The sequence below is a fragment of the Amblyomma maculatum genome, chromosome 2, assembly GCF_055883805.1.
Source record: "Amblyomma maculatum isolate TAMU_Amacu chromosome 2, ASM5588380v1, whole genome shotgun sequence".
Classification (NCBI taxonomy): Eukaryota; Metazoa; Arthropoda; class Arachnida; order Ixodida; family Ixodidae; genus Amblyomma; species Amblyomma maculatum.
Genome location: NC_139345.1, coordinates 192,114,198 through 192,138,673, shown reverse-complemented (window position 1 = coordinate 192,138,673; position 24,476 = coordinate 192,114,198). Strand labels below are relative to the sequence as shown.

The window sequence follows — 24,476 nt, the reverse complement described above, 5'->3', positions numbered from 1 at the left end:
AGGCACGGGCCTGCTGCTGGCTCTGTAGCTGAGCCACCTCCGTTGCCTCACGCCGATAGAAGAGAATATAGAGAAGAAATAAAAGGAAGAGGGAAAGTAAGACGCGCGCCGCAACAACAGCCGTCGTCAACCACCAGCGGTGGTGTGTGCAATGACGGTCTACAACAGATAAAAATTCGGTGTCAGGCTAGCCCCCGCGGCCAGTGGCGGTGACCCGCCTTTACCAGCCCCATCACCCTCTGCGAACGGACGACAATACAAGCCATTAAAGGCTTTCGCCTTAATAATTGGTTCACAGGACAAGCACAGTATCTTTCACAATAGTTCTGTGGACACCTGACCGCGCCATAGGGGAGGACGGCAGGAATGAAAGCGGAAAGAGACAAAGAGGTGTCATAGTGGAGGACTACGGAGTAATTTCGACCACCTCTCGACCTTTAACATGCACTGACATCGCACAGCACACGGACGCCACTACGTTTCGCCACCATAGAAATGTGTGTGGCAGATTCTATGTCTTTACCCTCCTATGAACCAATCATATTGTGAGCGCCTTGCACGAACTTTCACCTCTTTCATCTGTATATATCCATCATCATCATCAGCGCTCAGCGCTGCTCGGAGTGTCACGCTCTGTGTGCCAGCTGGTTCTTAAAGAGAACACACGTTCGTTCAAGTGCTGCCTTTAGGTGGCAGACGTGCGATTCGTATTCCCACCTCTCGCTTTAGACCCACCTATCATTCTCCCTGAAGCTCCGTTCAGGCCTTCGCTTGCGTCAACGGCCCTGTGCTATGGATGAAGGCAACAGTGCTCGCTCATCCCCGGTGTTTCCTGCTTCTACTGCGGCTGCCCCTTCTTGGACAAGTCACCAGCCGCCAGCGCGATCCCCAGATCTTTGCCGGCCTTTGCGATGAAGAAGTCGATGACTGACTCGACAACTATAACAGGGTCAGTGCATTTAACCGGTGGAATGAAGCTCGCAAACTGCTCAACATCGTCTGTTACTTGGCCTACGTAACCAAATCCTGGTTCCTCAATCATGAGGACGACATAGCTGACTGGCCTACGTTCACACGTTCACGAACCAGCTAAAGAAAATTTTCAGCACTGCGGCTGGTCGCTCAGAGCAGGCCAAGAAAAACTCGAAGCTCGTCTCCAGCAGCCCGGCGAGTCCTATACGTCGTATGTTGAGGATATTCTGGCCCTTTGCCGTCGTGTCAACGCTGCTGTGCCTGAGTCTGAGCGTGTTCACTACAAAATTAAGGACATCAACACAGTCGCTTTCAACGCTTTCGTGGTTCAGCAGACATCGTCCGTGTCTGACATCATATCTACCTGTCAACGTCTGGACCAGCTACAGTCGTGCCACCTCATGCAAGATCCCAATGGTGGCGGCTCCCCCATAGATGGAAATTTGCATTCCCTAATACGCAAATACGCTAATCCGAGAGGAGCTCTACGGCCTCACCAATCCAACTAATGTATCTCCAGTTCTTCCGCCAGCAACCGTGAATTTTCGCAGCATCATCAAAGATGAACTAACCAATTTTAACTGCACTGTGGCACCTTCTCCGCCTCCCATTGCCTGCCAACCTCTCTTTCCGCCTCCCATCGCCTTCCAACCTCCCTCGCCAACCTATGCCGAGATTACTTCACGCCCACCCGCCCTGCTTTCTCCGACTTGTTCGGCACCCGTGTGCGGGAACGTCGCTGCCATGGCACCATGTTCTGCAGTGCCCCGCCCTATTCCAGCCTGGCGCCCCTCCCGCCCTGCGTCCTACTATTGTGGGATACATGGCCACATTGCCCGTGTCTGTCGCCGCGGCCGGCAAGACGAGCAACGAGGTTATGCTCCCTTTGAATGTGCCCGCGTGCGCCAGCCTGATGTTTGTACTCTGCCCTAATCAGACATTTCCCGGCGTTCTTCCTCTCCTCCAGATTTCACCGATAGTTCCCGGCCATCGGGTCCTTCCTGACGCCGATTCCCTTCGCCTTTTCGCCGCACGTCACCGCTTCGCCCTGCCTCGCAAACCTTCGCACCTAGAGCGTAAAACTAACCAAAGCAGTTTTGGAGGGAAAGCTGCTTCGAGTTTAAACTCTACAATTCGTCCCGTACGCCCGTCCAATATGTTAACAGTAAATGTTGAAGGACTGTATATTGAGGCCTTCATCGACACCGGCACCGCGTATTCCGTCATGCATTTCCCTCTATGTTCTCACCTGCGCAAATTTATAATGCCATACATTGGTCCGCCACTTCGTGGAGCTAATGGCACTCTCATGAAACCCACCGGCCAATGATCAGCACGTGTCCTCATCGATAACCAGCGGCATCATATCGAATTTATTGTGCTCCCCACGTGCGTTCATCTCATGATCTTGGGGTGAGATTTCTTATCGTCGGCGTCCGCCCTCCTCTCTTGCCGTGTGCACCTCATTCAGCTTGCAGACCCCGATATATTACCGACTTCTTATTGTTCACCAACGCACGTGTTCGCAGCGGTTGATTTTGCTCTGCCCCTGGAACGCGAGCAGCTGATCATCGTGGCATTGGACTACGTTCTCGATGGCGAGGCTTTCGTTATGCCCGCTCCTCGGTGTACCTCCGACGGCCTAGCTCTAACCTCGTGCCTCACCTCCTTCACCCGCGGTTGCGCGGTGGTTGCGGCCCTAAATACAACTTTCCAGCTATTCCTACTGCCAGAGGCGCCACTTTTAGGTTTATTTTTTACGGCAATCCTGTTCCCCTCAACACACTTTCCTGAGCACCACCGCCTGCTGCCAAGCCTCCATTTCCGACATCCTCTGCGCTCGCAGCTGCCATCAGCCCTGACCTCCTATCCGAGCAGTCAACAGCTCTGCTAGACGTTCTCTTACGGCACCGAGTCTCTTTTGAGGTGTGAACCTCAGCATTAGAAAAGACCTCCGTCACCTCTCATCGTATAGAGACGGGCGGCTTTCCTATTGTTCCACGACGGCCGTATCGCGTTTCGGCAGCAGAACGCAAAGTCATTGAGGAGCAAGTTGCCGGCATGCTTGCTCGAAATGTCATCCGGCCATCCACGAGCTCTTGGTCCTCGCCTGTGGTTCTAGTTCGAAAAACGATGGCTCAGTCCGTTTCTGCATGGATTATCGGGCACTTAACAAGATCACGCGCAAGGATGTTTACCCTTTGGCTCGTATTGATGACGCATTACACTGTCTCCAAGGCGCTGAGTATTTCTCCAGTCTCGACCTTTGCTGTGGGTACTGGCAAATTCCTAGGCACGACGCAGACAAGAACAAGACTACCTTTTCTACCCCGACGGTTTCTATGAATTTAACGTGATGCCTTTCGGACTCTGCAATACGCCGGCCACCTTTGAGTGCGTGATTGATACCGTGCTTCGCGGCATGAAATTAAAAACATGCCTATGTTATCGCTACGACATCATTGTCTTCTCGTCGAATTTCGCTCAGCACTTACAGCGTCTCACTGAGGTCCTCACGTCCCTTGCCCATGCGGGGCTTCAGCTGAATACAAAGAAATGATACTTTGCCAGTAAGAGCATCAAATCAAAGTACTCGGCCACGTCGTCAGTAAGGCAGGAATCCAGCCTGATCCCGAAAAAATTGCGGCTGTCATTAATTTTTCTCGGCCCCAACGTCAGAAAGATCTTCGCAGCTTCATTGGCTTAGCCTCCTACTTCCGCCGTTTTATTCGGAACTTTGCCACCATTGCGGCCCCGTTACACAAGCTCGTGTCTTTCAGAGTACTTTACACCTGGTCCACTGAATGTGAAGATGCCTTCAAAGCTCTCAAGCAGGCACTCACTTCCACTCCTGTGCTTCGCCATTTTGAAGCGGACGCACCCACCATACTTCACACAGACGCCAGTGGCCGCGGTACGTTTATCACCCTACAGGTCAACGCTGGGTGCCCGTTGTACATTGCTCCCTTCGTTTTAAAATTATGGAGGCTTATCACGACGACCCCACGGCTGGACATTTAGCCCCCTTTAAAACTTATAACCGTATCAAGAGCCGCTACTTCTGGCCTGGACTTTCTGCCAGCGTCGCCAAATACATTTCATCATGTCCGTCTTGCCAGCGTCGCAAGCGTTCAACATCTCTTCCTGCTGGCCTACTGCAACCTCTACCTTGCCCATCTGTGCCTTTTAACACGGTCGCCATTGACTTGTTTGGTCCTCTTCATTTGACGTCAGACGGCAACCGTTGGGTTGTCACTGCCATCGACCATCTGACGCGGTACGCTGAAACCGCCCCTCTTCGCTCCGGTACTGCCTCTGAAGTCGCCGATTTTTTCCTGTGTGCGATCGTTTTGCGTTATAGAGCTCCCCGTATTCTCATTAGTGACCGTGGAAAGACATTTCTTTCTCACCTTCTTGAGGAAGTATTACACGCCGCTAACACCCTCAGTAAAAGTTTTTATAGTTACCACCCTCTAATCAAAGGATGCATCGAGCCTTTTCACCGTAATTTGTCCGACATGATATCCATGTTCATCGCTCCTGATCACAAGAACTGGGACAACGTTTTACCTTTCATCAACTACGCCTACAATTCCGCTGTTCAGCGCACCACTGGGTATAGCCCTTTCTTTTTAGTTTATGGCCTCGAACCATCCACTGTATTCGACACTAATTTCTTCTCTGCTCCCTCCACGTCTGAATGTCTGGGCGAAGAGTTTCCGCTCATATGGCCCACTGTCGCCAACTTGCCCGTTTGAACACGGAAGACGCCCAACAAGAACGCAAAGCCCTGTATGATCAACGCCATCGAACTCCCTCCTTTTACCCCGGTGACGAAGTTCTCCTGTGGACACCAATACGCATTCCTGGCCTATGTGAGAAGTTCCTCCATCGTTACATTGGCCCTTTTACAGTACTCCAACAAACGTCTCCGGTAAACTATCGCGTTATTCCTTCGCAGACCGTCGCAGATCGACGTCGCCGCACCGAAAAGATCGTCCACGTCTCACGCATGAAGCCTTATGCACGTCGTTCCTCAGACCTGTAATCAGCGACCAGGGTGGCCGCTCTCTTACCGGGAGGATTTGTGTGAGCGCATTGCGCAAAATTTCACCTCTTTTATCTGTATAGATTCATCATCATCATCATCGCTCACCGCTGCTTGGAGCGTCACGCGCTGGGTGCCAGCTGGTTCTGAAAGAGAACAGACGTTCATTCAAGTGCTGCCTTACAATAATAATAATAATAATAATAATAATAATAATAATAATAATAATAATAATAATAATAATAATAATAATAATAATAATAATAATATATTATTATTATTATTATTATTATTATTATTATTATTATTATTATTATTATTATTATTATTATTATTATTATTATTATTATTATTATTATTATTATTATTATTATTATGAATATTATTATTCCCCCCTTCAACCGCGACCGGCGAACATGGCGGTGAGTTTGCCTCGCTACGGGCTCTCCTCCTCGACGCGCTTGAGGGAATCTCTTTTCTGAGCGACGAGGTTGCCCAGCTAAGGGAAGAGAACGAGCGCCTTCGTGGAGAGAATTCGCGGGCTTTCGTACAACAAGCCGAGGTCATTGCCTCTCTACGTGCCGATGTTCGCGGCCTACGCCAGGAGCTTGTGCGGTGCGCTGCTTCGCAGTGTGAGCGTCCTCTCGTCGAGCGTCCTCTCGTTGTCTCCGTGGGCAATCCTACCCGTGAGGAGCAGCCATCTGTGGACTACTCCACCGCTCTTCATCGAGGGATGACTCCTGTCGATATTACCTGCTCATCTTCTGCATCTGCTCCTCCCCGTGCGGTTAACTCACCCAGTGCGATGAAGAAGCACCGAAGTCGAGCCATTACTGGCGCATCGAGCTCATCTGTCCTGAACGTTGCCATTTACCAAAAAAAAGCGTCCGAAGACTATTTTAGTCTCTAAACTCAGTCCCGATACTACATCGGTAGACCTTACCAACCATCTAAAATCAGTGAATATTACCCCCATTTCCTGCCGGCAGCTTAAAACAAGGTACGACTCCTACTCGTCCTTCCACATTGAAGTTGATGAAGAATCCTACAGTAAGCTTGTTGAGCCTTCGATGTGGCCGATGGGTTGCATATATAAGGACTTTCGTGGGAAGCTTTACGACGATATGCTTCATCCCTCTGAACTGACGCAAAATTTCAGTGGCCCCTAATTTGGATATCTATTATCAAAACGCCCGAGGTCTTCGGACTAATGGATCTGAATTTTTTTCTAGCGTCTTGTCCTCTTCTTATACCGCTGTTGTGGTTACCGAAACCTGGCTGTCAAGTGATATTCCTTCCAATGATTTCTTTCCAAATAATTACTCTGTCTTTTGTAGCGACCGCCCTGAAACAGGTCCCAAATCAAGAGGAGGTGGGGTGCTCATTGCTATTGACAGTTTTGTGAAGTGTTTTCGACGTTCCGATCTGGAAACTGTTGAAGAATGTGTGTGGCTTTAGCTCACTTTAAATCGACATGAAAAACATTTACTTGCAGCTTTCTACATTCCTCCGAATCTTCCTCCTCCAGCCTATGATGATGTTCTGCTCTCAATCGAACATGTTATAACCCGTCATAGCAAACACAAACTTCTTATTTTAGGCGATTTTAATACTCCTGGTATCAACTGGAACTCATTTATTTCTTCTCACAACAATCATTACATATTAAGTAAGTGTAACGCTCTACTTGATTTTGTAGCCTTTAACTCTTTACAGCAACACAATTTCACTGAAAACTGCTGTGGCAATATTCTTGACATCTGTCTATCGAATTTTGAAAGTGTTCGAGTCTCGAGTTCAGACATACCGCTTACTCGCTGTGACAAATTTCACCCTCCACTTCTAGTTACTCCTGCTGTCTCTGCCTCACCTTCTGCTAATTCAGATCGGGTGAGGAATTCGCCCCGTTTCGCGTATGCACGTGGCGATTATGTCGGTCTTTTCAATTTCTTCTCTTCCGTCGACTGGTCCCTTTTAAATGACATTAATGATTCAGATGGACAAGTCAGTCGCTTTACAGAAATAGTTCTAGATGGTATGCGTCGGTACATACCTTTGCATACTCCTACGCGTAGGAAGTTCCCTTCCTGGTTTTCAAGGGAACTAATAACGGCGTTAAAACTCTAGGAACGGACCCATCGTAAAGCGAAACGCCCTGGGTTTCGCAATTGGGCAGATGAGTTTCGCCGTGTGCGTTCTCTTTGCAAACGCTTATACAAGCGGGACTATGACTTCTATCTTGAGTCTTTAGAGAGGAGTGCCTCAAATTGTCCTAGTCAGTTCTGGCGTTACGTTCGCAAGCGATCCATTAAATCAGATTGAAGTATCAGCTTAGTTGACTCTCAGGGTTCGGAAATTCGGGATGTTGCCGACAGTTTTGCCCAACATTTTTCCTCCGTTTACAAACATCCACATTGTGATTCCGTTTGCCTCCCATCTGGTGCACTAATTCCATTCTCTTTGACGAGGAGTTGATAACTGAGAGTCTTAAGCGTCTGAGACCATCTTTGTCTCCTGGACCTGATGGCATTCCAGCTGCCATAATAAAAGCCTTCAGTTATATCTTTGTACCAGTACTGACTGCCATATTTAATAACTGTTTAAAAAATGCTGCCTTTCCTCGCGTGTGGAAATGGCACGCGTGTTTCCTGTCTTCAAGTCTGGAAACAAATCTGATGTTTCCAATTATCGTCCGATTTCTCTTCTATGTGCAACCTCTAAGCTTTTCGAATTAGCTTTGCACAGCGTACTTTCCTTCCATCCAAACACATCATAGTACCGAATCAACATGGCTTCATGTCGGCTCGCTCTACTTCTACCAACCTAGTCACGTTTATGACGTATGCCTCTGCAGCAGTCCTTCAGAGGGGTCAGGTTGACACTGTGTACTGTGATATGAGCAACGCTTTCGACGTTGTTACTCACTCACTACTTCTTGAAAAACTTCTACTCTCTGGCGTTGAAGTCTCACTCGTAGCCCTCCTACGCAACTATCTCCTTGATCGCTTCTGCTTTGTCAGTGTCAATGGACAGACTTCTTTCGTTTACCCTGCAACGAGTGGAGTTCCTCAAGGTTCAGTATAGGCCCACTTCTCTTCTCCGTTTTTATTGATGATGTTTCCTAGACGATAAAGAACTCCTCGTTTCTTCTTTATGCTGATGATATAAAAATATTCAAGGTAATACATTCTTTTCAAGATTGCTTGTTGTTGCAATCGGACATATCTGCTTTTTCTGATTGGTGTGCGAAGGATCGACTTACCCTCAATTCTTCCAAAACTAGGGTTGTGTCCTTTACTCGTAAAACACATAGCTTTCTCTACCATTATTCTGTGAATTCTGTGTTGTTGGACAGGGTTGATGAAATTAATGACCTTGGTGTACTTTTTGACCGCACCCTCAGCTTCTCCTCTCACACTAAACGCATTGCTCAGCGGGCTATGCGCACACTTGGATTCGTTTGCAGACTTTCGAGAGAGTTCCATACTCCACTTTTGTTCCTAAAACTGTACCTGTCCATATGCTTGCCGGTCTTGGAGTATGCGTCGTTTGTTTGAAATGGCACTTGCAAATCGAACTTGGACAAGGTTGACAGAGTACAAAAAAATTTTTACGGATATTTTATTATCGCTTTTCTTGCGCAACTTCCCCCTCTCGCTCCACCAGGAGCGCCCAACTGAATCTTCCTTCTCTTCACTGCCGTCGCATCAGACTTGATATCATATTTCTGTACAAACTCCTTCATGGCCACATTATGTGCCCTCAGTTCTTAGAGTACATCCTACTGCGCGTTCCGCGAAAGAGCATGAGGGAATTCAGACCATTTCAGGTTTCTCCTCTTCATCCCCACTCCCCTCTGGACAGGATGCAGTGGTTATTTAACTCTTTTTGTCCTCACCTTGACATCTTCCAAAACTCGCTCTGTTCATTTACATTGGATGTTCGTAGCGTTGTATTCTAAATAGTACTTTATCACATATAACTCCCACTTTCTAGCCTTAATATTATATTTACTGCACTTTTTGCTTTTTCTCCTGTTCAATGCTGTCTGTATCTTGAACTACTTTTTATCCGTTTCTTACTTATATATAAACTTTAAACTTTATATTCGAATCTTACTGTCCCTTGTTCAATTTTACTTCTTTATTGTATTATTCTGTATTTCTAGCCTGTGTTTTAAGTGCCATGCACTTGTTGCGCCTGGAATGGTTGTTTATTTTATGTATATTTCTATATTACTATAATCAATGTCAGTTATTTGTTGTTGTTGTTTTTTTCTCTCTTCTATCTGGTATTCTCAAAAATTCTCTCACTGTGTATATAAGTGATGCTACTCATTGATTGCTTACTTTCCGTGATACTTTTCGTCTCAGTTTCATTTCATGTATTATTTATTTCTTTTTTTGTGTTCTCTCTGTGTGTGTAAACATGTTTATGCTCTTTCATATTTGTTTCTTTTTTTTTATTTGTGCTGCAGCACAAAGCCCACATGGTTGTTCCTGCGCACATTAAATAAAGATTGATTGATTGATTATTATTATTATTATTATTATTATTATTATTATTATTATTATTATTATTATTATTATTATTATTATTATTATTATTATTATTATTATTATTATTATTATTATTATTATTACAAGCATCCACATTGTGATTCCATTCGCCTCCCATCTGGTGCACTATCTAATTCCATTCTCTTTGACGAGGAGTTGATAACTGAGAGTCTTAAGCGTCTGAGACCATTTTTGTCTCTTGTGCCTGATGGCATTCCAGCTGCCATAATAAAAGGCTTCAGTTATATCTTTGTACCAGTGCTGACTGCCATACTTAATAACTGTTTAAGAAATGCTGCCTTTCCTCGCGTGTGGAAAATGGCACGCGTGTTTCCTGTCTTCAAGTCTGGAAACAAATCTGATGTTTCCAATTATCGTCCGATTTCTCTTCTATGTGCATCCTCTAAGCTTTTCGAATTAGCTTTGCACAACGTACTTTCCTTCCATCTCAAACATATCATAGTACCGAATCAACATGGCTTCATGTCGGGTCGCTCTACTTCTACCAACCTAGTCACGTTTATGACGTATGCCTCTGCAGCAGTCCTTCAGAGGGGTCAGGTTGACACTGTGTACTGTGATATGAGCAAAGCTTTCGACGTTGTTACTCACTCACGACATCTTGAAAAACTTCTACTCTCTGGCGTTGAAGTCTCTTATTTTTTTCTTTATTTCCGAAGTATACATGAACAACAAATGGTCACACTTAATAAAACACTTCAGCTGCCCTTGAGCTGACGCGTGTGAGGTTAAAATTTCTTCAATTTTACCAGGTCATCCAGAACTTCTGCCCACTGTGGTGGGTCAGGGAGCGCGCAGATACATTCCCGTAGATAAACAGCACTTTCAACAAAATTTTCACGTACACTGCGAATGTTAATATCTTCATGCCTTACTTGCATTCGTGTTTTCCACAAGTGTTGAAGTCACACTCGTAGCCCTTGATCGCTTCTGCTTTGTCAGTGTCAATGGACAGACTTCTTTCGTTTACCCTGCAACGAGTGGAGTTCCTCAAGGTTCAGTACTAGGCCCGCTTCTCTTCTCCGTTTTTATTAATGATGTTTCCTCGGCGATAAAGAACTCCTCGTTTCTTCTTTATGCTGATGATATAAAAATATTCAAGGTAATATATTCTTTTCAAGATTGCGTGTTGTTGCAATCGGACATATCTGCTTTTTCTGATTGGTGTGCGAAGAATCGACTTACCCGCAATTCTTCCAAAACTAGGGTTGTGTCATTTACTCGTAAAACACATAGCTTTCTCTACCATTATTCTGTGAATTCTGTGCTGTTGGACAGGGTTGATGAAATTAATGACCTTGGTGTACTTTTTGACCGCACCCTCAGCTTCTCCTCTCACACTAAACGCATTGCTCCGCGGGCTATGCGCACACTCGGATTCGTTTGCAGACTTTCGAGAGAGTTCCATACTCCACTTCCGTTCCTAAAAGTGTACCTGTCCATATGCTTGCCGCTCTTAGAGTATGCGTCGGTTGTTTAGAATGGCACTTGCAAATCGAACTTAGACAAGGTTGACAGAGTACAAAAAAAAACTTTTTACGGATATTTGATTATCGATTTCCTTGCACAACTTCCCCCTTTCGCTCCACCAGGAGCGTCCAACTGAATCTTCCTTCTCTTCACTGCCGTCGTATCAGACTTGATATCATATTTCTGTACAAACTCCTTCATGGCCACATTATGTGCCCTAAGCTCTTAGAGTACATCCTACTGCGCGTTCCGCGAAAGAGCATGAGGGAATTCAGACCATTTCAGGTTTCTCCTCTTCATTCCCACTCCCCTCTGGACAGGATGCAGTGGTTATTTAACTCTTTTTGTCCTCACCTTGAATCTTCCAAAACTCGCTCTGTTCATTTACTTTGGATGTTCGCAGCGTTGTATTCTAAATTGTACTTTATCACATATAACTCCCACTTTCTAGCTTTAATATTTTATTTACTTCACTTTTTGCTTTTTCTCCTGTTCAATGGTGTCTGTATCTTGAACTACTTTTTATCCGTTTCTTACTTATATTTCAACTTTAAACTTTATATTCGAATCTTACTGTCCCTTGTTCAATTCTACTTCTTTATTGTATTATTCTGTATTTCTAGCCTGTGTTTTAAGCACCATGCACTTGTTGCGCCTGGAATGGTTGTTTATTTTATGTATAATTCTATATTACTATAATCAATGTCAGTTATTTGTTGTGGTTGTTTTTTTTTCACTTCTATCTACCGTCATTTTTTTTTTCTCTTTCCTGATGGGCTCAAAAATTCTCTCACTATGTATATAAGTGATGCTACTCATTGATTGCTTACTTTCCGTGATACTTTTCGTCTCAGTTTCATTTCATGTATTATTTATTTCTTCTTTTGGGTTCTCTGTGTGTGTGTAAACATGTTTGTGCATTTTCATTTTTGTTTCTTTTTGTAATATTATAATTTGTGCTGCGGCACGAAGACCACATGGTTGTTCCTGCGCACATTAAATAAAGATTGATTGATTGATTGATTGATTGATTGATCGGGAGCTTCCAGACGTGCAAGCTGGGTTTCGCAAGGGCAGGGGAACTAGAGACCAAATTGCCAACCTTCGCTAGAGCATGGAAAAACCAAGAGAGTACCAGAAACCCATCTACTTCTGCTTTATTGATTATGCGAAAGCGTTTGACTGCGTAGATCACAATAGATTGCGGCAAGCTCTCCAAGAGATGGGAATTCCAATTCACCTCATCTGTCTCCTCAGTAACCTGTAAGAAGGGCAAGAGGCCACAGTCAGAACTGGGCATGGTCTTACTGATTGGTTTCCGATCGAGAAAGGAGTGAGACAAGGCTGCATACTGTCGCCCTGCCTATTTAACCTATATGCAGAGTGCATCATGAGGAAGGCCGGTCTGGACGAGTCTTCAGCTGGAGTGAAGATTGCTGGAAAACGTATCAACGACCTTAGGTATGCGGATGATACCACTTTAATGGCAGAAAGTGAAGTGGAACTCAAGAGACTTCTGATGCGCGTACAATAAGAGAGGGAGAAGTTTGGGCTTAAGCTGAACATTAAAAAGACAAAGATCATGGCGTCTCGCCCTATCAAGTCCTGGAGCATCAATGGACAAGAAGTGGAAGCTGTGACAGATTTTCTCTTCTTGGGCTCCAAGACTACCTCGGAAGGAGACTGCAGCCATGAAATTAGGAGACGCCTGCTTCTGGGAAAGAGAGCAATGGTTAGCCTTGACCGCCTAGTAAAGAGCAGAGACATAAGTCTGCCAACCAAGATCCGTATAACTCGTGCTATGGTCTTTCCAGTTGTGATGTATGGATGCGAGAGTTGTACTGTGAAAAAGGCTGACCGCCGAAGAATTGACGCGTTTGAACTGTGGTGCTGGCGAAGACTCTTGAGGATGCGACGTATTTTGCAACGCTGGAAGATAGGCCGGGCCAAAAGAATCGTTTTTTCACGCGGTCGTAGGTTTTGTGAACACCAAGGTGACCTGCAGTAGCGCCATCGTGGACAGCCGCCAGTATACGTGGGCGAAGCACACGCGGCACAACTGGGAGCCAGCGAGCTCCACTAAAGCAGTACAGGAAGCGGAGAGAGTTGAGAGTTCCTTGGACTGCCAGAAGATCAAATCAGTCGATATTGTCGACCATAAACCCTGACTGCTCATTGGAGGGTCAAATTCTAAAGTTAAAGCTCAGCTACATTGCTCATCTGATGAGAAGAGAGGCGTCGCTGGAGAAAGATTTGATGTTGGGAAAGGTTGAGGGTCGCCGGAGAAGGGGTAGGCAGCGAACGCGATGGTTAGATGGCATCCTCGAGGCGCTGCAGATGAATGAAGTTATGTGATGTTAGGAAGATAGTGAGAGACCGGAAAGCGTGGCGTGACGTGGTCTATAGGGTCACGAAGAGTCGGACACGACTGAACGACTAAACTGAACATGGATATGCCGGTGACGCCATGCTGCATGAATATTATTGTATATATGTGAGTGCGTGTGTATATATATTCATCATATGTATACATATATTTAATATATGCGTTGTGTTCAATAAACTTCTATTTGTGTGAGGCGGCATCTTTTGAACTGACAGAATTTTGAACTTATCTGCCCGATGTGCTCATGTGCGCCCTGCCTCGCTTCACATACCAAGTGCAAACTTTCATGCATTATGTAACTGATCCCTAATACATACGCAAATAAATGTTTCCTCAATACACCATTTTGAGCTATTAAGAGACAAGCCGTTTACGTGTAAAGCTGGCCTGCTTAAACGCCTTTGTTTTTGTGCGCTTCCATCAAGTGCTCTCTGACATTGTTTGCGCTTTTATGGCTGGCCCCTGCTGTGTGCACTGGGCCACTAGCAAGAATAAAGCCCCAGGCAAAGATCCGATTACCAAAGCGATTATTAGAAACCTAAATGACAAGCAAATCCAGATACTAACGGATTTTATTAACCAACACTGGGACCAAGGTACAGTTCCAGAGGAATTGAGACACGCGGAGATCCTAATGATCCCCAAACCAGGCAAACCACCTAGTCTGTATAATCTCCGACCGATTTCGCTGACCTGTTGTGTGGGGAAGCTTTATGCAAAAGTTATTAAGACAAGACTGAGTAACTATCTGGAAGACAATGACCTGCTTCCGGACACGATGTTCGTCTTCAGGCTCAGGCTCTCTACACAGGACGTCCTACTGCAGCTAAAGGAGACTGTCATAACAGAATAACGGCAAGAAATGAGACCATCATACTGTCTATAGGTCTGAAGGGCGCATTTGACAACATTAGCGACGAAGCGATACTCAGGGAACTCTCGACAACAAATTGTGGACGAAAGACCTTCGAGTATGTCAAGGCGTTCCTAACGGTCAGGAAAGCCATCATTGGGATTAATAACATACAGTCATAAACGAGAAATTCCCAACAAGGGCACACCACAAGAATCAGTTATATCTCCACTACTGTTTCACATTGCCATGATAGGAACAGCCAGAAGACTCAGGAACATACAACACAAAGAACGTGCAAACTACGCAGACGATGTAACAGTATGGACCCAGAAGGAGTCCACCGGGGAATAAAGAACTATTACAACTCGCTGCGAAAGAACTTGAGGATTTCGCTCGTTCTAGCGAAATGCAGTGCTCACCGGAGAAATCACAATACATAATATTACACTCTAGCAGGTACAAACCACCGGACATAGACATAATCATGAACGGGCACCCAATTCGTTAGAGGGATAAAGTGAGAGTAGTAGGGCAGTCGTTACAAGAAGGAGACAAGCGTGATCACACGATAAAAATATGTTACCACTGCGACCAATTAAATCTCTAGAATGATAAGCAGGATAACAAACAAAATAAGGGGGATCAAGGCATAAGACGCAATACGGATAGTGACAACCCTCGTCATCCCACGCCACCCCTACAGTCTCCCATATCTTAAAACAACCAAGACGGAAAGGAACAAAATGAACGTGCTAATTAGAAAGGAATACAAACTGGATCTGAGATTGCCACCATATGCCTCTAACAGCAAGTTTGACGATCTGGGCATGCGCATGTACCTTCGAAGAACATAGAAGCTATGCTCGACTCCCAGATCAGAAGACAAACAAAGACGGGCCGCGCTCTCCTTACGAAACTCGGATATACCCTTAAGACGACAATAGCGCAGAAACCACAAATATCGCACCAGACATCAGGGACACCTTCCAGACCACTGCCCAGAAATGTAGACCCTGTCAATCACAACTGCAGAAGGAACGCCAGAGCCAAAACCATTGACAAACACCTGAACACAAAACATTTTCTGATGTACGTCCACGCAGCCAGGTACAAAGGCAAAGAGGCGACTGCAGCCGCCGTCACTGACTCACGAGGCAAGCTCATATACGGAACAAGTATACGAACCAAATGTATCCGCACAGTGGAAGAGGTGGCAGTAGCCATTGCAATCTCAGAAGTAAATCGAGGACAACACAGTAACTGAATAGTCTCGGAATCGCAAGCCGCCAGTCGAGTCTTCCAAAACAACAGCATTCATCGCATAGCAAACAGGTTCCTAGCCGGCCAGCCAGGAGGAACAGACGCAAGTTGCAACACACGATTGTTTAGGTCCCCGACGCTGGGGTGGAGGGTAATATTAGTGTAGATGCCGTTGTCCGAGGTTTCACTAGCCGGGCGGCAGAGAGAACGGTAGAGCCTTTCACAACACCAGGAACGTACGGGGAAACAATACGAGCGTGTATGAAGAGGCGTAGAAAGTACGCACTTCCACATGACACGCTACGCTGAGAACAAGCCACTAAACTTGGGCGCCTGCAAACAAACACATATCCAAACAGAGCCCTGCACCATAAGATATGGCCAGCCCAATACAAAAGCGAACGTGTCTGCTGCGGTGACACTGCTACACTATACCACACAACATGGGGATGTAGGGCAAGCCCCATAATGCCTAAAATAGATAGTCCTAGTCCTGAGCAGTGGGAGGACCTTCTAGCCGACTCGGAAGCACAGCATCAGCTTATGCTGTTGCAGCGGGCCAGAGCCGCTGCTGACGCCAACGAACTCCTGGGCAGAGGACTGCCGGCTACTGCTCTTTCCTAACCCCATACCCCTAACCCCAATTTTTCCCAATAAAGTTTATCAATCAAACAACACGCATAGCAGTATGATTCGGTATTCGTCCTACAGTTAGCGGCGCAGCTAAAGTGTTCGTCTAGATTCTTGAACGATAGCTTATGCAGCTCATTTGATCGAAAAAGTGTCGGTTCCGTAGTAGTAGTTATAGTGAAGTAGATTAGAAGGTAGGTCCGTGTCGGCAGAGCGCATGAAGCATAGGGCGCCGAAATATCGGGTCTTTGCGTGGCGGCTCTGCGGCGCCTTTTACTTAGCGCTGACACACCCACTCGGCCACGCCGCTACGGCTCGATCGGCCTGATTATTGGAGACCGCGCTCTGCCTTGGAGTAAATGCGTTGTTGAGGTTCTCTGATCAAGAGAATAAGGAATGTGTTCAGTAAAGTGTGGATTATCTGATGAAATGATGCCCAATCGGGTGCCCACGGCTCCTTTGTTGTAGCCGCGTGGTTACGGGAGATTCAGAGCACGCCAAGCACGCACACATTTTTCACGCCACCGCATCACCTGTGGTCTCTCGAACGCCGCGCATACAAACGACGCTCTGACAACGCCAGCATCCTCAGTAGTGTGGACAACTGCCGTACTGTGAATATTTTCCCGTAACAATATAACAAGTCAGAATTGGGCACCGTCATCGTCATCGACGTCGAAAAGGAGTATAATATGAGTCATGCTGCCATTCTGGACAAATTGCCATGCTCCATTTACCACTTAGAGTACGCAATTTTGTAAAATCTTTCCTTGAAAGCAGTCAATTTGCAATACACCTCAGTGGCGATGACATCGGATCAATCGTCCCTCATCGCGGTGTACCTCAGGGATCAGTGTTCTGACCAACATTATTTAATATTGCATTTACCTTACCTTCATGGCAGGTACAGGATGTTCCTGATGTTAAATTCTTATTATGTGCTGATGATATCATGGTGTGGAGCACAGATAACTACCTACTAACTCAATCCGCTGCCCTGCAATCAGCTTTAGATATTGCGTTCACATATGCTTGTTACATTAGGCTTGAACTTTCTGCCAGTAAAACTACGTCCATCTCAGTCGCCAACTGCTAAGGACGCGCTAAACCAGCTGCAACACGAATTCGTCTACATCTGTCTGGAACCCCACTTCAGTAAAGTACAAAAGTAAAATAATAACGAGTCGTGAGTTAGGAACTAGAACTGCATGGCTGCCTCGCGCTAATAGAACAGGCGATCCAGACTCTGGGTCTGATCAGACGCATTGCTCTAAATACGGGTGGCATCCGCTTAAATGTTGCACGACAGTTTGGGCAGGCAGTTGTGAAACTGCGCCTTGTTTATCAAACCAAATTTCAATATTTGACAAAGACACAGTACGATCACCTTAACACTATAAATCGAGACAAAATGAGGGTCATCACCTGCCTTCCTCGCACGACCCCAATCGTGGCTCTCGAAGAAAACGCGCAGCTGAACACAACAGATGAACTGGTGCAGCAATGGCATGAAACTCGTATGCTTAATACCAACCTCTCCCACGCCACGCACGCTATTAGGGCATATGCTTCTTCGCATTTAATTCCACTGCCGCCACTGCCAGTTCTTCCTCCTAGGCATTTTGTACAGCTAAATCATAAAAAGCTAACGGATTTGCGACAACCGAGAACACAGGAATAGGCGTCGTCAATTCGCGGCCAAATTATGGAACGAGACGCCCGCTTGCCACAAAAATTCCATCATAATTTACATCGAAGTAACCATCTAGGCCTTCGAAGTGACAAATGCACTTCACCTCCCTTGATAGTCTGCACTGAATTGTACCTCATGTTGTAACATGAGATGTTTAGCTCTGAGTAAAGACATGGCACACAAAAGATCGACTAGTCTTCTTTTCCCTCTTGTGTAACATGGGACGGTTATGGCAGAATCAGCCTGCCAGGAGCCTGGCAATCGAGTTACCCCTATAGGCCACTAAGGCACGTTCATAGGGCTAGGGTAAAGCGAGGCTTTATATGTGGGCTGGCAGGAGCTGCCAACTTGGGCCTCTCGTTTCACATGGGACGGTTATGTCAGAATCAGCCTGCTAGGACCCTGGTATTCACTTTACCCCTATAGGCCCCTAAGGCACCTTCATAGGGCTTGGGTCAAGCCTTATTCAGCTCGACTACAGCTCAAGGTCAAATGTGGCCCTTCCCGGGACTACGTAAAGGGCTGAAACCTGGCGCAGTATTGCTAACGCAATAAAACAAGAAATGCGGTCATCGTTAAAGAATTAGCAATTGCGCTAGGCAACGTCGGCACAAAAGCTATTATAATTTATAATTATAGTTATTATAATTTTGCTGATTAGAAGTAGCAGCAAAACACCCATTTAAGGACATCTTCGATTTCGGCAACTGTCCTCTTTGCCAAACTTCCGTTGTGATACACCGCAATAACGCCGGAAATGCTAGCACTGTCCACCGCCAGCCGTACCGTGTATCTCTTTCTGAGCGTCAAACCATCCAGACAGAAGTCGACAAGATGCTAGCGAACAACAATTTAGAGCCCTCCAGCAGTCCGTGGGCATCACCTGTCATCTTAGTGAAAACAAAAGGCGGCAGTTAGATATTCTGTGTTGATTACAGCCACGTGGATGCGATCATCAAGAAAGACGTTTACCCTCTGCCCCGAGTAGAGGACGCACTGGACTGCCTGCATGGAGCCAGCTATTTCTCATCAATTGATTTGCGTCCAGGATACTGGTAAACAGCGGTAGACGAACATGATCTGAAAAAAAAAACACCTTTGTTACCCCTGATAATCATCATCATCAACATCAGCCTGACTATACCCACTGCAGGGCGAACGCCTCTTCCATATTTCTCCACTTAACCCGGTTCTGTGCTAGCTGCATCCACTTGACCCCTGTGAACTTCTTAACCTCCCGCCCACTAACTTTCTGCCGCCCCCTGCTACGCTTTCCTTCCCTTGGAATCCAGTTTGTTACCCTAAGCGACCATCGGTTATCCTCTCTTCGCACTACATGTCCTGCCCATGTCCATTTCTTCTTAATTTCCACTAGAATGTCGGTAACGAGTTATTTCTCTGACCCACTCTGCACGCTTCCTATCTCTTAATGTTACCCCTACCATTTTTCGCTCCACAGCCCTCTGGGCTATCCTCAACTTAAGTTATGCCTTTTGGGCTGTTCAACGCTCCCACGGCCTGCGAGCGATGATGGACTCTCCCCTGCGTGGCTTTAAATGGACCACATGCTTGTGCTACCTCAATGACGTTGTGGTATTCTCTCCGGCATTCGAACCCTATTTTGGTCCTCTTTCTACGATCCTTTCTGTCTTCCGCAATGCTGGTATCTATTTGAATTCAAAGACGTGCAGCTTCAGCCAAACCCAGATAAAGGTTCTTGAACATTTGGATCACGCCATATAAGTCAAGCCGGACCCTTGTAAAGTCGTTGCCGTCCTTGACATCCCAACTCTGCGTTCCACAACTGATGTGCGCAGTTCCCTTGGCTTGTGTTCCTATTTCCGGCGGGTTATCCAGAACTTCGCCAACGTTGCCTGTCCGCTCATCGCCCTCCTCAAGAAGAAAGCGCCTTTCAAGCCGTGATTTTGGCCCTCACCGCTCCACCTGTCCTGGCCCATTTCAACCCTTCGGCACCTACGAAACTTTGAACCGACGCAGCGACACTGGCATTTGCGCTATTCTATGGCGTCTCCCACCTGCTATCTAGATTCGATCACAGGTATTCAATTACCGAACGGGAATGCCTCGCACTTGTTAGGGCATTGACTAAATCCGGCCTTTATTTGTTTGGGAGGCATTTTTGCGTAGTGATAGACCACCATTCCTTGCGTTGGTTGTTGTCACTTAAGGCGCTCAGGTTGTTGGGCCTTGTGCTCGCAGGAATATACATTTCATATTGTCTCCGAGTCAGGCCGATTGCATCAAGACGCTGACTGTTTGTCCCGCCATCCCGTCGATCCTCTTGAATTACTTGACTGTACTGCTGACGACCATGTTTTGTCCATCACAGACTTTCTGTACATCGGTGCCGAACAGTGTCTTGACCCTTCCCTACGACCGAATATAGGGACCGGACAGCTGAACGGGTGGCGCCGCCTCTCGGCGCATCGCTCAATCGCCGGAATGCGCCGGCCCAGGCCGGCGCATTGCCAGCGCATTGGAGGGTACTGTTTGTCGTTGGTTTGTGTGGAAATTGGAAATCCTAAGGTTTAGATGACGTTGTGCCTGGATATATCCTCAAGAGAACAGAAAGTTGGGCTAGCTAATTGTGTGAATATGTCCAGTGAAATGAAGTCTGGTCGAACAAGGCTGGCGAAACGTGGTGCGTTGTTGGCTGCACTGGCAGCGACGCAAACTCGTCGGAAGTTTTTAAGTAGATTCATTTCTACGGATTTCCACAGAAGCATGAGTGGCGGGTGACCTAAGCATGGTTCTTTGAAAGGCAAAGGCACGAATCTACGTATTTGGTTACTGTGAGGTCATGGAAAGCGCCGAATTTTTAAAATTCCGTTTGCTACCGGATGCTCTGTGCCTTCTGTTCCCCAGGAGTGACGGCACGGGAGTTTCGGAGCCGAAGCCGCACTCCTTCATCTGTAGTCACTTTATTGACAATTGGAAATCGAAGTAACCCAACAGCGTAAGTTACAACGCTAGCATTTCCCCGCCTGTGTACAAGAAAACCCCAGCACGGAAAAAGAAAAGGCAGCTCCACCATCGTCGTTCGGGCTGCGTTACGATCTTCAGTGATGGGCAGAGACAATGTTTGTGCGGATACTTTCGCTGACATAGTCAAATATAATTTACTTTTTTCTCTTAACAGAAAGAGCAGATAGGAGACATGAACAATTCCTATTGCCATGATCTTGTCATTTTTCCTCTTTTCGTTTGTCAACCAATGAAAATGCGCTGAGAGCTCTGCGTTGATACTCTTAGAATTTGTTAACATTTGTTTGTGGCATGTCCATTTCGCCTAATAAAATCACTCATTTCACAGCTCAGTCAATACCGCATGGTCACAAAATCTGCTATCGGCTTCATATAAAAGTCGAACAAGAAAAAAAAAATACAATTTAATTTGTGGAAACGAGCATAAACGTAGCATTTTTTTTGAATTTCGAAGGCCGTGTAGCAGTTTTTTTTTTCGCATTCACGTTGCACCTGACATGGCTTTACGCATTTTCTCAGCAGTGTCCATTTCATGGCCCGCCTAAATACATGTGTTTCTCATCGGCGTTTTAGTGAACGTGAGATTTCCTGATTGTGGCGTAGTATAAGACCGTTCTACCTCTCTCAGAAATTGCTTCTAGGTATGGCCAATGTAAACAGATTTAGCAGCAGTCCGGCAAGCTGCAGTGAGAAAGTTGTAAAAGGAATGGCTTTCAGTTATCCGGATTCCTTTACGTGCAAATAGAAAACTACATACATGGTCGTGTCCCCTCACACTCATCAGGTATCGAGGTCAGCTAGGTATCGGCCCCGCAAGTTCGTGGTACGCTGAGAAAGTAGACCACCTTAGCGAACGAGCCATCAGAGGGATTCATTAACCAATAGAACGCTCCCTTGGTTGTCGGTGGCTTATCTTACAACACGTCGCACTGTGTTTTTTTTATTGTATTTAACAGTTTGACATTATTGGAATATTGCCTTCAGATGTTCAAGGCAGGTGCGATCAATCGCATTGAACTTCCTGCGCTGAGAGAACGCTAGCAGGAAATTTATTTTTTTTTCTTTTCACAACCTCCGCGTGCATAGTATAATATTTTCTAAGTCAATTATATGTAGCAGCTCCGACGTGTTCAACAAGAGCATTGCCGTATATGTAAAAATGATGCTGAGGTGGTATTAGTCATTTGGCTTATATTATGATTAAGTTTGATGGTCTCAAGGCCGGGTTCAGCGAGCTGTTGTAGCGTAATTGTGCAGGAAGTCCTGGAAGTATATGTGTGTTTGCTATTCCAACCATAAATAGGATCCTGCTTTTGTCTTGCTTGTTTATTTTTCTCCTTTTACAGCTCTCGTAGCAAGGTTGAAACTGGAATGTCATTTGCTATTATTCTGCTCTGAATCGTTTGAGCCTAGCTATTACTAAAAAAGACAGGTGCAGCATCTTTTTCATTTTGCATGAACGCTGACCATTACAACTACCCCTACAACACGGCTACACGGATCGGCGGTATTTGATCTTCAGGCAGATTCCGACTAGACCTAATATAAGATAGACGCGCAGTGCAGGCGCAATTCCCGTCTTCGAAGTCGCCTTAACAAGTGCCTAACGAAGGTGTTCCTAGCGCATGGTGAAATCACGCGCGCGGCATTTTCGAGTATATAACAGAAATACCATGCGCCGGGCGGTTAAAAAAACAAAAACAAAAAAAAAACACGCACGCCCTGCCGGGAACGGCCCTTTTCTTTTTAAAGATTTCCCCGTCAAAAAATACTCCTTGCGATTACTCAAAACAGCTCAAAGCTCTCAAAGCCACACCGCAAAATGACGGGTTGGGACAGGCTCAAAAACGCCTCGCAGAACGGAAACGACTGCGCCGCTCAGCTACCTCGCCATTCCGCTGTTTCGGCACTCCGCCGCGGGCGGCGCTGTTCCACCGAGGCGACGGTGGCGCCATACAACGGGCGCTCGGTCCCTATAGACCAGCTGCGCACCGACGACTCCGATCATTACGTCAGAACGTTCGTCCTGCGTGACGATACATTGTTCCGACGCAACATGCTCTCTCGTGGTGCGGAACTTTTCCTTGTTTTCCTTACTCATCTCCGCTCTACTGTTTTAGCCCAAATTCATGACACCCATAGCAGGGCACCTGATAGTGTCTTGCGTGTATGACAGCGTACGCCGGGGGGTTTTCTGACCAGGCCTTTATCGTTCTGGTCACCGCTACGTTGCAGCTTGTGACCTGCGCCAGCGTAGGAAGAAGCCACAGCTTCAGCCTAGTTGTCACCTTCAACCAATAGAAATTTCTCCTGACCTATTTTCGCGCGTCGGTCTTGACCTCCCTGAACTTTTCCCGACATCGGTCGCCACAGATTACACAGCGCGGTACGTTATCACGTGAGCTATCCCGGCGAGCTATACCTCCAAATTCGCTGATTCCCTTCTTCATGACATCGTCCTGCTCCATGGTGCTTCCCGTCAACTTCTAACGGATTGAGGCCTGCGCTTCATTTCTAAAGTTGTTGACGATTTGCACCGGTCATGCTCTATTCGCAAAAATTTATCGATGATCTATTATCCCCAAAAGAAATGGCCTTAACAAATGGCTTAAGAAACAAAGTGCCTTACCCGGACGATTATGGACATGCTGTGCATGTACGTTTCTGACAACCATCAAGACTGGGACGTCAATTTGCCATCCGTCACATTTGCATCCAATTCGTCCCTTCAAGGTACAATCGACTACTAATATTTTTATCTCCTTTTTGGCCACGACCCTCTGCTCCCTTTCGACAGTTTGCTGCCTGCTGAAGGCCATGCATGCAGTTTTGTTTCTGTTGCTATAGCACGCGCCGGCGCCGCCAGAAACATTACTCTGGATCGCCTCAGAGCTTCTCAGACGGACCAAAAACAACGCTACGATAATCCCCATCGAGATGTACGCTATCCGTCTGGCTCCCTTGTCCTCCTTTCGCTCCCGGTCCACCGTGTGGGCCAGTGCGAGAAACTCATGCCCAGTTACGCGGGTGCCTACCGCGCCTTTCAGCACCTTAGTGACGTGAACTACAAGGTCACGCCCCTGTCCCTCACGCCAGACTCCACTTCACCACCTACGAAAACTGTTCACGTTGCTCGTATTAAACCCTACTATTCCCACTCCTCGGTTTAGCAAGCACTGGCACTATGCTTGCCCCGCGTGAGGGTACGGTCGGTATCCGAGAAGTCAGGTGACGACGCGGATGCTTTGGGGGGCGCTGGGACGAACGACGACGACACTGACGCTGAAGCAGAAGCTATTTTGCTGCTGTGCTTTGGTGCTCCAGAGATGCTTCTCACGTTGAACTAAGACTCTTACCGCTCGGGAACGCCGCGTAAAAATATTCACACTAGTAATGCTTTGAAGGTACACTGTCAGTCTATTGATGGAACATTTTTGATGCGTGCATAAAATGCCTAACTGAATGAAGTGTGTTTTTAATATGTAAGAAATGCATTAAGCTGGCAAAAGTTGTACTTTAACATATTTCTTAACATAATCAGTTTTTTACTCCTTGCATATTTATAACATATTTTA

At 46.3% G+C, this 24,476-nt stretch overlaps 1 pseudogene; it reads right to left on the bottom strand.

Annotated features, from left to right (window-relative positions):
* Positions 1-838: 838 nt before the first annotated feature.
* Positions 839-24,476, bottom strand: part of LOC146200787 (uncharacterized) — a 39,073-nt pseudogene continuing 15,435 nt past the window's right edge.